The sequence below is a fragment of the Haematobia irritans genome, chromosome 5 (genome assembly GCF_050003625.1).
Source record: "Haematobia irritans isolate KBUSLIRL chromosome 5, ASM5000362v1, whole genome shotgun sequence".
In the NCBI taxonomy this organism is placed as follows: Eukaryota; Metazoa; Arthropoda; class Insecta; order Diptera; family Muscidae; genus Haematobia; species Haematobia irritans.
In genome coordinates, this window is record NC_134401.1 from 84414908 (window position 1) to 84432082 (window position 17175).

Here is a 17175-nt window from a genome sequence, read left to right on the forward strand (position 1 = left end):
TATATAATTATAGACCGATACCGACCAATTTTTGCATGGGAGTTTGTGGCCATATATTAACACCATGTACCAAATTTCAACTGAATCAGATGAATTTTGGTCTTCCAAGAGGCCTCGCAAGCCAAATCGGGGCATCGGTTTATATGGGGGCTATATATAATTATGGACCGATGTGGACCAATTTTTGCATGGTTATTAGAGACCATATACTAACACCATGTACCAAATTTCAGCCGGATCAGATGAAATTTGCTTTTCTTAGAGGCCTCGCAAGCCAAATCGGGGCATCGGTTTATATGGGGGCTATATATAATTATGGACCGATGTGGACCAATTTTTGCATGGTTATTAGAGACCATATACTAACACCATGTACCAAATTTCAGCCGGATCGGATGAAATTTGCTTCTCTTAGAGGCCTCGCAAGCCAAATTTGGGGGTCCGTTTATATGGGGGCTATACGTAAATGTGGACCGATATGGCCCATTTTCAATACCGTCCGACCTAAATCAATAAAAACTACTTGTGCTAAGTTTCAAGTCGATAGCTTGTTTCGTTCGGAAGTTAGCGTGATTTCAACAGACGGACGGACGGACGGACATGCTCAGATCGACTCAGAATTTCACCACGACCCAGAATATATATACTTTATGGGGTCTTAGAGCAATATTTCGATGTGTTACAAACGGAATGACAAAGTTAATATACCCCCATCCTATGATGGAGGGTATAAAAAATATAACTGTTTTCCAAACAACCTTTTTAACAACTAAAGGAAAATGGCAAACGATCTTTGTCTAAAATTTCGTTTGGGCGGAACAAATATTTGTTTGCATGTAGACATATCAAGCCCCAAAGATGGATGATCCAAGATCTATGAAACATATCATATGTGAGAGGTGGACGTATCAAATTCTATAATAGCCTGTTAATCTTGCACATGTTACTCCACGCTAAGTAAGGATGACTGGCTATTTAGTACATTCAAAATGGAGTTCCAATTTATTACGTCTAAATCATAGACAAATTATATTAAAATTTAATTATAAATCCACGTTGAAGCCATTGAGCCATTCTCATATATTTTCTTTAATTAAATTGAAAAGCATTTCCAAATGACACACTTCAAGACGATTCCATTTCAATTTTAAAACCAACGATGCACTTGCAGTCAAATATGGAAGTAATAAAATTTTAATAATCACTTGAGAATATCAATCAAAATGGAAAACAAACCCTGATTATTTCTATGCTTCAATACACTATTCGATCGTTTCGTTTCGATTTGATTCCATTACGAAAACAACAAAGAAAATTAATACACCGGGGAATTTTTATTAGCCATTGTTTCAAAACTTCCAGCTGAGAAAATTGATTGGATAGAAAATGACAGTTTCCATTGATACAGAAGCCAACTAACTTGGAGATATTGACAAAAGAATCCAGATTGAAAGACTGACACAAAAGATTTGTAAGCAATTTGTTTATACTGCTGTACGAGTATCGCTGTAGTATACGAAAAGAATGTGTTGTCAAATTATTCGTAATGAGATTGGTGGAGGGAATCGAGAGCAAATGGGGGAGGGAAAATGTCACACATATCAACGATTGGATGGATTCATTAAATTGTAAATTAGCTTCAGATTGCAGTTGATATAAGTGAGTAAAATAAAGCACCCAGATGGAGAAACATGACAACTACTTTACATGTTGTTCCAATGTTATAAAATTGCCATTTAAGAAGTTAACATGCATGGAGTAGAATGCAAGAATTTATGGAATTGGTCAATTAAGTACATGAAAGAAAAACTTCCATCAAAAACGAAATTTTGGACATTTCCATATTTTTTGCCATTTACTGTTCGCTGCAAAAAATTTTGTTTGGAAGAAAATTATAGAATTTTTGTAATAAACGTACACATGTCAACCTCATTTTGGCAGTTGCAGCTCCTATCAGTTGACAGTTGTATCTCCCAAATAATTCGGTTCTGCCAATAGAACGATCGCCAGGAGGACTTACATGACATAAAGAGTTGATTAAATTCTGCTGTCACCACCTTCATCATTCGGTTGAGTCAATCAACCCTCGGAGTACATATAATCGAATTATGAAAAACATTGGTCCCGCTATCTAAATAACGCTACCCACATCCAATTTTTTTTAAACACGAGGTATATATTTACCTGCTTTAATAGGTCTAATTACCGTCGTACAGATAACATGTAATAGTTTTTAACCGTTGAAGAGCGAACAATATTCATCTTCCAATATGGCTTTCTATACTAATATTATAATATATACTCAAGCGCTTTGCGTTCATATGGAATGGTCTAAATAACAAACAACAACATAACAATCGCTGCAAGAATATTGGCATAATTATGAACATATTCGATATGTGGTGGCTTATAGAAAGTTGAAAAATTAAAGCAGCGCCACTATTACCGTACTCCGACAGTCTGTTGATGCAATCCCCAAGTTGGAGGAATTAGTTGGATGAAGTTATAGGACGATATCATCGTGGATAAATGAATAGAGGAAATCACAGATACGATATCTGGACACCAACAGCTTTAACCCATTTACGACCATCTAAGAATGTCGTGCACGCAACTGATACATCGTTTGGGAAATGGATAACGCTGTTTTTAAACTCTGCCCCACAGGATGGCGGTACACAAACTTTGTCACTCGGTTTGCAACACATCGAAATATTGGTCTCAGACTAATCCATCCTTCTTTTGAAATAGCGCCTTTGATGTAGATCGGATGGTATTGCAAATGGGCCCATGGCTGATGGGCCATATCAGCCATATGAATCGACCCTCCCGGTTTGAATTGCAGAGTTTCTTGGAAGATTACATTTCATCATATCTGGTGAAATTTGGTACTTGATGTTTATACATGCCCTCTAACAATTGTGCAAAAATTCGTTCATATTATTTCATAATTATATTTGTCCGCAATAGTCCATAATTATATACTGACCCCCAAGATTTGACCTGTGAAATCTCATGGAGGAACAAACTTCATCCGGTTTCATGTGAAATTGGTTCATATCGGCTCATAATTATTTATAGAGGCTTATATTTATGTAATCTACCTTTGTCAGATTGTGGAACAGTTTATTATAAGTTAGTGCATATGTTTGCAGCTCCCAGAAGAAGACGAGAGAAACACATGGAGTCCTTGCCAAGGAAATGATGAAATAACGCCTTGATTTCAAATCTAATATCTGTAGATTTTTACTACTATTATTCAAATGATTAGAAGAAGTAAAATCTGGAAATTTTTCAGAAGAAAAAAGAAGAAGAAAAAATTGGTGAAAAAGTTTTTTTTTTTGGGTCTGGGAATGGTGCAAAATTGGAGGAGAAGCGATGACTGTAATATGAACTGGTCATAGGACGGATGTCCACAATTTCAACAGCCGTTGCACTGAATTTACATCACTTGTTAAGGTGTTATCCGAATTCAGCGTTTTGCATTAAATGTGCATTACAAATTTTTGTATTATTTTCCCAAATAATTTTTATAATTTTTAATGTATTTTTTATAATATTTTCGAAAATTATCGGTTTTTCTAGAATGGACTTAGTATTTGTACAATTTCATTAATTCTTCTTAACCTTTTTGAAAAAATAAAAATACCCATTAAAAAATGAAACAAGTACATACGGCCGTAAGTTCGGCCAGGCCGAAGCTTATGTACCCTCCACCATGGATTGCGTAGAAACTTCTACTAAAGACTGTCATCCACAATCGAATTACTTGGGTTGCGGTAACCGATGACAAGGTATCTTAAAACTTCCTAATACCGTAATATATACCACGTAGTCCATACGAGGTATATCTTAAACTTATAATGGCCGATTAAATACGTATATAATTATGTTTGACAAAATTTTCTATAGAAATAAAATTTTGACAACATTTTCTATAGAAATAAAATTTGGACAAAATTTTCTATAGAAATACGATTTTAACAAAATTTTCTATAGAAATAACATTTTGACAAAATTTTCTATAGAAATAAAATTTTTACTAAATTTTCAAAAGATTTAAAATTTTGACAACATTCTCTATAGAATTAAAATTTTGACAACATTTTCTACAAAAATAAAATTTTGATAAAAATTTTCTATAGAAATAAAATTTGACAAAATTTTCTATAGGAATAAAATTTCGACAAAGTTTGCTAGATTATTTTTGCTCGAGTGGCAAGCATGATTATGAACCGATATGGACCAATTTTTGTGTGATTGGGGATCGGCTATATATAACTATAGACCGATATGGACCAAATTTCGCATGGTTATTAGCGGCCATATATTAACACCACGTTGCAAATTTCAACCGGATCGGATGAATTTTGCTCGTCCAAGTGGCTCCGGAGTTCAAATCTGGGGATCGGTTTATAAAGGGGCTATATATAATTATGGACTGATTTGGACCAATTTTTCAATGGTTCTTAGAGACCATATACTAACACCACGTACCAAATTTCAACCGGATCGGATGAATTTTGCTCCTCTAAGAGGCTCCGAAGTTCAAATGTGGGGATCGGTTTATATGGGGGATGAATCGGATCGAATGAAATTTTGTTTCTCTTAGAACAATCGCAAGCCAAATTTGGGGGTCCTGGGGACTGGGGACTGATATGGACCAATTTTTGCATGGTTGTTGGAGACCATATACTAACACCATGTACCAAATTTCAGCCGGCTCGGATGAAATTTGCTTTTCTAAGAGGGTCCGTAAGCCGAATTTGGGGGTCCGTTTATATGGGCGCTATACGTAAACGACCGACCGACCGATATGGCCCATTTACAATACCATCCGACCTGATGAATAACAACCACCACCACCCAGAATATATATACTTTATGGGGTCTTAGAGCAATATTTCGATGTGTTACAAACGGAATGACAAAGTTAATATACCCCCATCCTATGGTGGAGGGTATAAAAACAGCATGTTTTTACGCCTTGAGAGCAGCATTTTATGTATGTGTGGACATGTGGTTTGTTTATCATTTTGGCATTATGGGCACAATTTTTTTCTTGGTTCGTTATAAGAAATCGGAACGTATGCTAACCACTGATCCACGAGGCCAACAAATGTATGTTTCTGTTAAATAATGTTATATTTGCATGGGCTCGTGGGCGCTGCAAACTATGCTATATAAATGTAACTTATAACGATAATTGTCTACTGGTGACTATAACAGCTACGTAGCCCAGTGGATAGTGTGCTGGCTTACAAACTGTATGGTTATCGGTTCGATTCTCCGTCCAGGCGAAAGGTAAAATTAAAAACAAGTATAAACGGCCGTAAGTTCGGCCAGGCCGAATCTTATGTACCCTCCACCATGGATTGCGTAGAAATTTCTACGAAAGACTGTCATCCACAATCGAATTACTTGGGTTGTGGTATCTTAAATCGTTTTCTAAATTGTGAGTTAGTCCATACGTGGTATACATTAGACAAAAACAAGTATATACGGCCGTAAGTTCGGCCAGGCCGAAGCTTATGTACCCTCCATCACGGATTGCGTAGAAACTTCTTCTAAACACTGCCATCCACAATCGAATTACTTAAGTTGCGGTAACGCTTGCCGATGGCAAGGTATCTTAAAACCTCCTAACACCATCTTCTAAATTGTATGTCCATACGTGGTATATATTAAATAAAAAAAGATCGATCCAATACGTATATAATTCAGTTTGACAAAGTAGACATAAAATTTTGACAAAATTTTCTACAGAAAGAAAATATTAAAAAATTTTCTATGGAAATAAAATTTTCACAAAATTCTCTATAGAAATAAATATTTTGACAACATTTTCTATAGAAAGAAAATTTTGACAAAAATTTCTACAGAAATAAAATTTTAACAAAATTTTCTATAGAAATAAACTTTTGACAACATTTTCTATAGAAATAAAATTTTGGTAGAAATTTGCTTCTCTTTGAGGCTCCGCAAGCCAAATCTGGGGATCGGTTTATATGGGGGCTATATATAATTATGAACCGATGTGGACCAATTTTTGCACGGTTGTTAGAGACCATATACCAATATAATGTACCAAATTTCAGGCGGATCGGATAAAATTTGCTTCTCTTTGAGGCTCCGCAACCCAAATCTGGGGATCGGTTTATATGGGGGCTATATAAATTTATGGACCGATGGGAACCAATTTTTGCATGGTTGTTAGAGACCATATACCAACACCATGTACCAAATTTTAGCCGGATCGGATGAAATTTGCTTCTCTTTTAGGCTCCGCAAGCCAAATCTGGGGATCGGTTTATATGGGGGCTATATATAATTATGGACCGATGTGAACCAATTTTTGCATGGTTGTTAGAGACCATATACCAACACCACATACCAAATTTCAGCCGAATCGGATGAAATATGCTTCTTTTAGAGGCTCCACAAGCCAAATCTGAGGGTCCCTTTATATGGGGGCTATACGTAAAAGTGGACCGATATGGCCCATTTTCAATACCATCCGACCTACATCGATAACAACTACTTGTGCCAAGTTTCAAGTCGATAGCTTGGTTCGTTCGGAAGTTAGCGTGATTTCAACAGACGGATGGACGGACATGCTTAGATCGACTCAGAATTTCACCACCACCCAGAATATATATACTTTATGGGGTCTTAGAGCAATATTTCGATGTGTTACAAACGGAATGACAAAGTTAATATACCCCCATCCTATGATGGAGGGTATAAAAATGTGTACACGGATGAAAAAGACTGTTTTTCATATGTTTGGCTATAAACATTATATGTTTGGAACACAAATTTTTAAACACAATATTTTTGAGTGCAAGCATATAATGTTCATAAACTAGCATAACATGTTTGGGACATATATGTTAATATGTTAGAACATATTATGTTTGGGACATAAAATGTTTGTAAATATAATATGCTTGGATGCAAACATATATTAATTTAGAAATATCCTATAAACATATATGTGTTTAGTAGCTTGGAGCGCTATTTAACAGGGAGCGATATTGAATTAAGTTGGCGGTTGTTGCTTGTTATTACAAAATTAACATTTTATTTTTCCTTGGGCAATTGATCAGCTACTTCTTTGATCCTTACAAACTGTGTGGTCCGCTGTTCGAATCCCCGTCCGGCAAAAGGTAAAATTTAAATAAAAAAAATCATACAATTGGATAATTTCTTCTACAATGTTTGTATTACAGAAAGAGGTGCTAAGAACTAAAAAATCTCGTGGAAGTGAGAAAGATGTGGGGGAATATACAATTGGGCAGAAACAAAATTTTGAGCAATCAGGTCGAAAACCTATGTTATTAGCACCTATATTACCTGTTTATTTTCATAATTCATTATGATTGTAAATATATAAATAAATAAATAAAATTTTGAGCACAATATTGTTTGGGAGAATTTTTTTTAAGCATATAATATTTTTGGGTGCAAAATGCTTCCAAACATATTATATGTTCACATAATAACATATTGTTTTTTGGAAGACAACATTATTGAATTTGGATGCAAAAATACAAAATGTTTGGAACTTAGACTACCCAAACATATATTGTTTAGACCAATATGCTTTCAAACATATTATATATTGGAAGAGATCAAACATATAAATGTTTTGGCAATACCCAAAAATGTATATGCTTGAAGCAAAATATGTTTGGGAGTATATGTTACAGAAGCGATTTTTTGTGAGCGTGTAGGTAAGTCTTCAAATAATTACGAATCGATATGGACTTTTGCACGGTACGTAGGGAGCCAGAATTGAAACATGGGGGTCGCTTATATGGGGGCTATATACAATTATTGATATGGATCTGAGGGCTATATATAACTATAGACCGATATGGGCCTAGTTAGGCATGGTTGTTAACGGCCATATACTAGCACAATGTACCAAATTTGAACTGACTCGCATGAAATTTGCTCCTCCAAGAGGCTCCAACACCAAATCTCGGGATCGGTTTATATGGGGGATATATGTGATTATGGACTGATATGGACCACTTTTGGCATGGTTGTTAAATATCATATACTATACACGTACAAAATTTCAACCAGATCGGATAAATTTTGCTTCTCCAAAAGGCACCGGAGGTCAAATCAGGGGGTCGGTTTATATGGGTGCTATATATAATTATGGACTGATATGAACCAATTCCTGCATGGTTGTTGGATACCATATACTAACATCACGTACCAAATTTCAACCGAATCGGATGCATTTTGCTCTTCCAAGGGGCTCCGGAGGTCAAATCTGGGGATCGGTTTATATGGGGGCTATATATAATTATGGACCGATTTCGACCAATTTTTGCATGGGAGTTTGAGGCCATATATTAACACCACGTACTAAATTTTAACTGAATCAGATGAATTTTTGTCTTCCAAGAGGCTCCGGAGGTCAAATCTGGTGATCGGTTTATATGGAATCGGATGGAATTTGCTTCTCTTAGAGGCCTCGCAAGCCAAATTTGGTGGTCCGTTTATATGGGGGCTATACGTAAAAGTGAACCGATATAGCCCATTTGCTATACCATTCGACCTACATCAATAACAACTAATTGTGCCAAGTTTCAAGTCGATAGCTTGTTTCGTTCGGAAGTTAGCGAGATTTCAACAGACGGACGGACGGACGGACATGCTCAGATCGACTCAGAATTTCACCACGACCCAGAATATATATACTTTATAGGGTCTTAGAGCAATATTTCGATGTGTTACAAACGGAATGACAAAGTTAATATACCCCCCATCCTATGGTGGAGGGTATAAAAATATATAAAATTGAATAATTTCTTCAACGTTATTTGTATTACACACGCTCACAAAAAATCGCTTCTGTAACATATACTCCCAAACATGTTTTGCTTCAAGCATATATATTTTTGGGTATTGTCCAAACATTTATATGTTTGATCTCTTCCAATATATAATATGTTTGAAAGCATATTAGTCTAAACAATATATGTTTGGGTAGTCTAAGTTCCAAACATTTTGTATTTTTGCATCCAAATTCAATAATGTTGTCTTCCAAAAAACAATATGTTCTTATGTGAACATATAATATGTTTGGAAGTATTTTGCACCCAAAAATATTATATGCTTAAAAAAATTCTCCCAAACAATATTGTGATCAAAATTTTATTTATTTATTTATATAAAGGGTGATTTGTTAAGAGCTTGATAACTTTTTTTTTAAAAAAAACGCATAAAATTTGCAAAATCTCATCGGTTCTTTATTTGAAACGTTAGATTGGTCCATGACATTTACTTTTTGAAGATAATTTCATTTAAATGTTGACCGCGGCTGCGTCTTAGGTGGTCCATTCGGAAAGTCCAATTTTGGGCAACTTTTTCGAGCATTTCGGCCGGAATAGCCCGAATTTCTTCGGAAATGTTGTCTTCCAAAGCTGGAATAGTTGCTGGCTTATTTCTGTAGACTTTAGACTTGACGTAGCCCCACAAAAAATAGTCTAAAGGCGTCAAATCGCATGATCTTGGTGGCCAACTTACCGGTCCATTTCTTGAGATGAATTGTTCTCCGAAGTTTTCCCTCAAAATGGCCATAGAATCGCGAGCTGTGTGGCATGTAGCGCCATCTTGTTGAAACCACATGTCAACCAAGTTCAGTTCTTCCATTTTTGGCAACAAAAAGTTTGTTAGCATCGAACGATAGCGATCGCCATTCACCGTAACGTTGCGTCCAACAGCATCTTTGAAAAAATACGGTCCAATGATTCCACCAGCGTACAAACCACACCAAACAGTGCATTTTTCGGGATGCATGGGCAGTTCTTGAACGGCTTCTGGTTGCTCTTCACTCCAAATGCGGCAATTTTGCTTATTTACGTAGCCATTCAACCAGAAATGAGCCTCATCGCTGAACAAAATTTGTCGATAAAAAAGCGGATTTTCTGCCAACTTTTCTAGGGCCCATTCACTGAAAATTCGACGTTGTGGCAGATCGTAAGTCTATTCATGATGAAATGTCAAAGCATACTGAGCATCTTTCTCTTTGACACCATGTCTGAAATCCCACGTGATCTGTCAAATACTAATGCATGAAAATCCTAACCTCAAAAGAATCACCCTTTATTTACAATCATAACGAATTATGAAAATAAACAGGTAATATAGGTGCTAACAACATAGGTTTTCGACCTGAATGCTCAAAATTTTGTTTCTGCCCAATTGTATATTCCCCCACATCTTTCTCACTTCAACGAGATTTTTTAGTTCTTAGCACCTTTTTCTGTAATACAAACATTGTAGAAGAAATTATTCAATTGTATGATTTTTTTTTATTTTAATTTTACCTTTTGCCGGACGGGGATTCGAACAGTTTGTAAGGATCAAAGAAGTAGCTGATCAATTGCCCAAGGAAAAATAAAATGTTAATTTTGTAATAACAAGCAACAACCACCAACTTAATTCAATATCGCTCCCTGTTAAATAGCGCTCCAAGCTACTAAACACATATATGTTTATAGGCTATTTCTAAATTAATATATGTTTGCATCCAAGCATATTATATTTACAAACATTTTATGTCCCAAACATAATATGTTCTACCATATTAACATATATGTCCCAAATATGTTATGCTAGTTTATGAACATTATATGCTTGCACTCAAAAATATTGTGTTTAAAAATTTGTGTTCCAAACATGTAATATTTATAGCCAAACATATGAAAAACAGCCTTTTTCATCCGTGCAGAAAAAGGTGCCAAGAACTAAAAAAAGAACTTTGGGGAAAATTCTTCCAAGCATATTATATATTTGGGCTCAAAATGCTTCCAAACATATAATATGTTCACATAAAACAAACATATTAATGTTTCGGCAGTATCCAATAATATATGTGCTTCCTGCAAAATATGTTTGGAACATATGTTAGAGAAGCGATTTTTTTGAGGATGTATGTTTGTCACTGTACATCTTTCGTGCAGTATTCTCTTGTTTGGTTATAGGTTTTTGTATCTCATCGAGATGATCAAAATTCTATCGCAAAATTTAACTGGGTATAAAAACGGTATAGTTTGCCGGTGGAAAACGACACTTTTTCACCTTTATAATTTACTGGGCCTCAGCTGAAGCCCCGAACGGTTAATTTGGGATACTATACAATTTCTGCTAAATACACCACATCTCCAGAGCGGATATTTTTTGCCAAAAGCTAAAATACATTTATTTTTGAGAGCCAGTAGTGATACGTTAGCTAACGAACTATTGAACCGTACTATGGACATATCTGTCATCTTGTCTATATACTTACTCCCGCCAAACCGGAACATTTGGTCGAGTCCACCAACTCTTATCCCTATTGTTGACATAATCTCCAAATTACTAACACAATAAAAGGAAAGCTCCTACTTTAAATGACAACCAAATACGTTCTTTAAGGGGTTAAAGGCTGGACATGACTTGGCAGTAGATATTGAGATCTCATACCACATCCCATGTCCAGTCAATGTAATATCATAACTACTATTGCAGCTGCTCTCTTTCTCTGGCGTTTCCGTTAAATCTATCAGTAAAACACACGAGTTCGAGAACAAATTGCATCGAGAGCAGCATGAATTTATTACTTCCTGCGCATTGTGATATGTGGTTTCCATCCATCGTGGCACTGGTGATGGCCCAGACTAACCAAAACAATATGCGTCCATATTCCGTTGCACTGTGGTCAGGGTGATACCTTATGTGGCAATTACATTTTCTATAAATCGTGAAGTCAATGCGGTGGTTAACATTTAAATCTTTCGTTCGTTTCGGAAAATTCAGTATAAATGGGGTTATCTTGACATATGCATCGCTATATTCAAACCATGAATGTACTCCTGCAACATAGATGTATTTCTAGCAGATTTAAGACCACAGTGCATGAAACAAAAACAGAAAAAAAATACTGAAGATGTTGACATGCGAACGACATTCACATGAAATAAAATGAACCATTGGCAAATGGCCAAAGAATTGAAGCATCCCATGAAAACATGAAACCAGTTAAAGTTTTCCTTTTAATTTGTATGTGGCAATTATGGAATTTGACATAATTCATAAAATTATTAACAGATGCCCAGATTGAAAAGAGGATTGGGATTTCCACCAGTTGGGGTAGATGCTCATAAATATTTCATTTAATTGACAAGCCATGCCATTAACTCCATAATATGGACTCGTAGGAATTCTTTGATGGAAAAATTGTGGGTTGAAATCGATATTGGTTTGACGATTAAGTAGCATAGATAAACAGGAACAAGAATATTTTAAAACTAAAATAAATTTAATCAATCAGGCAGTTTAAATCTAAAGCCTTGAAAAAAATTCGATCAAAGGAGTTACCAATTTAAGTTACAGGTTTGTTTTGCTTTGCGCTTTCTTAAGCGTTATTGCTTCTTCAACTTTAAAAACACTTTCAAAAATGTCCTCCCACACTGAAAAACAGTGAACCCACCAGGAAGAAAATTTTAATTAAACAGTATTGCAATCGCTGCCATCACGCCGATTCATATAAACAAATAATTACTTTTCGATAAATTCAAGAAAATTTATTAGACATAATTAATTTTTACTTGTTTAAATAAATGTTGTAGTTTGAAGGAAAAAATTGGAGTTCAAAATTGCAAGAACGTCTTTAGTGCCATGAACTAAAATAAAGTAAAACTGGTTTTAGTAAAATAGAGGGTTCACTATTTTTTGAGTGCAAATATGTTCTTTATTTTAACTACACTGGAATTTCGTTTAATTCGATTTTTATACTCTCCACTTATGATGGGAGTATATTAACTTTGTCATTAATTTTATAACACATCTAAATATTACTCTAGGACCCCATAAGGTACATATATATATATTGGTCCGATGGTCGGACCAAATGGAATTTGGTTGATTTTGGTCCATTTTCGTCGAATTGGTATTTTTTCAAAATTTTCTATAGCAATAAAATGTTGACGAAAATTTGTAAAGAAATAAAATTTTAACAATATTTTCTATAGAAATACAATTTTGACAAAAATTTCTATAGAAATAAAATTTTGTACAGAAATAAACTTTACAAAAAAAATTTTGTATCGACACCAAATTATACAAAAATTTTTTACAAATTTTATATTGAATTAAAATTTTGCGATAACTTTCTATAGAAATAAAAGTTTGCCAAATTTTCTATAGAAATAAAATATTGACAAAATATAGAACATTTTGTATAATATATAAAAAGATTTTTTTTTTTATAGAAATAAAATTTTGGTAAAATTTTCTAAAAAATAAATCTTGGACAAAATTTTCTAATGAACTAAAATTTTAACGAAGTTTTCTACAGAGTTTTCTACATTGAAATTTTGACAAAAAAAAAAAAAGTTTTGACAAAATTTTCTATAAAAATAAAATTTTGACAAAATTAGGCAAAGTTTTGTGTAAAAATTTTATATAGAAATAAACGTTTGCGATAACTTTATATAGAAATACAATTTTGGCTAAATTTCTATATAAGTTAATTAATTTGATAATATTTTCTATAGAAATAAAATTTGGACAACATTTTCTAATTAACTAAAAGTTTAACAAAGTTTTCTACAGAAATAGAATTTTGACAAAACTTTATTTCTGTAGAACTTGTGTTAACTTTGTATAGAAATATAAGTTTGACAAATTTTCTATAGAAATAAAATTTTGACGAAAATTTCTATAGAAATAATATTTTGAGAAAATTTTCTATAGACATAACATTTTGACAAAATTTTCTACAGAAATAAAGATTTGACAAAATTTCTTGTGGAAATAAAATTTTGACAAAATTTCCTACACAGATAAAATGTTGACAAAATTTTCTGTAGAAATAAAATTTTGTTGTTGTTTTTTGATTTCAGCTTAAAACCATGCATTGACTAAACTACAAGTGTAGCATAACCAACAGAGGAAAAGAATGTTTGTCAAATTTATTTGGACAAAGCCTTATAGACTGCAAGATGGTTGGATGGACGCACGTTTCGGAATTACCACATTCCTCATCAGCATCCTCTACTTGCAGCAAAACTATCAACCAATTATCAGAATAAATTCAGGCAGTTCATTAAACCCAACAATGAACCACACTTGAACCTTCCGAAAAAAGGGTTTGCATGATAGCCGGCTTATGCCGAAATAAATTCGAAACAAACATATCTCTTTTCCAATGTTTGTTTCGAATTTATTTCGGCCTGAACATACGACCGTATATATTTGTCACTCTAATTGATCAAGGGTAATATTAGAACTGACAAATACCCTTAATTTTAATTAACATACTCAAATAAAACAAGTAAGTAAAGTCTAAAGTCGGGCGGGGCCGACTATATTATACCCTTCACCCCTATGTAGGCCAAAATTTGTGTTACCATCTCAACTACTTCACATTTGCTGGAAGCTATATAAAGGAGACAATTTTTTTACTTCTACAAAATCTCTAGAATTAAAATTTAAATCGGCTAACGCTATCCAGTTAATTGGAGGAAACTTCCATTGAAAATGGGTCTAAAATGTGTAACAGTCTACCATATTTCCCCAACTCTGGTGTACGTATATATGGGAGCTGAACCGATTTCGACTAAATTTGCCATGTATAGTTAGAATAATAATTCTGCTATCTATGCGAAATTTCACGTAAATGGGAGTATAACTTTGGCCCCCTGGTCATATGAGTGCAAATCGGACGGAAGATATATATGGGAGCCATATCTAAATCTGAACCGATTTCAACCAAATTTGGCACAATTACCGATACTACTAAACGTACTCCTTTGAAGCAAATCATGGCAAAACTGTGGATTTTGAGGCCATATAAGTGTAAATCGGACGAAAGATATATATGGGAGCTATATCCAAATCTGAATCGATTTTGACCATATTTGGCACATACAATAGTATCGTTAAAAGTACCGCTTGTGCAAAATTTGAAGTAAGCCAGGGCAAAACTCTAGCTTTTGAGACCATATAAGTCCAAATCGGGCGAAAGATATATATGTGAGCTATATCTAAATCTGAAGCGATTTTAACAAAATTTGACACACTTAACGATACTATTAAACGTACACCTTTTGTAAAATTTTAAGCAAATCACGGCAAAACTCTGGCTTTTGTGGCCATATAAGTTCAAATCGGACGAAAGATATATATGGGAGCTATATCTAAATTTGAACCGATTTCAATCAAATTTACCAAGCATTGGTAGAATGTCAATTCTACCCTCTGTGCAAAATTTCACGTAGATCGGTAGTAAACTTTGGCCTCTGTGGTCATATGAGTCTAAATCGGACGAAAGCTATATATGGGAGCTATATCTAAATCTGAACAGATTTGGCTGATATTTTGCAAGATTTTTGAGATTCATAAAATATTTGGATGTACGGTATTTCAAGAAAATCGGTTGATAAACACGCTAACTATGACCAAATCGGTGATACATATATATGGCAGCTATATCTAAATCTGAACCGATTTTTTCCAAAATCAATAGCGATTGTCTCTGTCCCAAGAAACGGCCCTATGCCAAATTTGAGGACGATCGGACTTAAATTGCGAGCTGTACTTTGTGCACAAAATTACATATACAGACAGACGGACGGACAGACAGACAGACAGACGGACATCGCTAAATCGACTCAGAATTTAATTCTAAGCCGATCGGTATACTAAAAGATGGGTCTATGACCACTATTTCTTGGTGTTACATACAAATCAAGGATATGGAAAATGCAGTACTATAGTACTTTCTTCAATACTTTTTCACACAGGTCAGTACCGTAGAACCCCCGCGAATGATTTAGTACCTTTTGTGTAGTCATTTTTGAGCCGATATCAGATATATAGTTTACATATACAGTTTTGACAAAATATTTTAATATTTTTTAAATTGGCAAAACAGACAAGTTCACGCGGGAAGAAAATCTCGATATTGTAAAAGCCATAGTCACAGATACGATTTGCTTGAATTTCAATAGTGTTTTAGTCGAAAAAGCACGTGATTCTTTATTACGCTTCCACACGAACACTATCTAGATAAGAAGTTATCGATCGCGTTCTAAAATAATGCAAAATATTACAATTTATGTCGAAACTTGAGAAAAAAGTAATCTACCAAATTTGGAGAAAAATTTAACAACAATTTTTATTTTGCAAAAATAAAGAAAATATTGTCAAAATTTTATTTCTATAGGAAATTTTTTCAAAATTTTATTTCTATAGGAAATGTTGTCAAAATTTTATTTCTATAGGAAATTTTGTCAAAATTTTATTTCTATAGGAAATTTTGTCAAAATTTTATTTCTATATGAAATTTGGCAAAATTTTATTTCTATAGGACATTTTATCAAAATTTTATTTCTATAAGAAATTTTGTCAAAATTTTATTTCTATAGGAAATGTCAAAATTTTATTTCTACAGAACACTTTGTCAAAATTTTATTTCTATAGAAAATTTTGACAACATTTTATTTCTATAGGAAATGTTGTCAAAATTTTATTTCTATAGAAAATTTTGTCAAAATTTTATTTCTATAGAAAATTTTGTCAAAATTTTATTTCTATAGAAAATTTTCTCAAAATTTTATTTCTATAGAAAATTGTGTCAAAATTTTATTTCTATAGAAAATTTACTCAAAATTTTATTTCTATACAACATTTTGTCAACATTTTATTTCTATAGGAAATTTTGTCAAAATTTTATTTCTATAGGAAATGTTGTCAAAATTTTATTTCTATAGGAAATTTTGTCAAAATTTTATTTCTATAGGAAATTTTGTCAAAATTTTATTTCTATAGGAAATTTTGTCAAAATTTTATTTCTATATGAAATTTGGCAAAATTGTATTTCTATAGGACATTTTATCAAAATTTTATTTCTATAGGAAATTTTATCAAAATTCTATTTCTACAGAACACTTTGTCAAAATTTTATTTCTATAGAAAATTTTGTCAACATTTTATTTCTATAGGAAATGTTGTCAAAATTTTATTTCTATAGAAAATTTTGTCAAAATTTTATTTCTATAGAAAATTTTGTCAAAATTTTATTTCTATGGAAAATTTTCTCAAAATTTTATTTCTATAATTTTATTTCGATACAACATTTTGTCAACATATTATTTCTATAGAAAA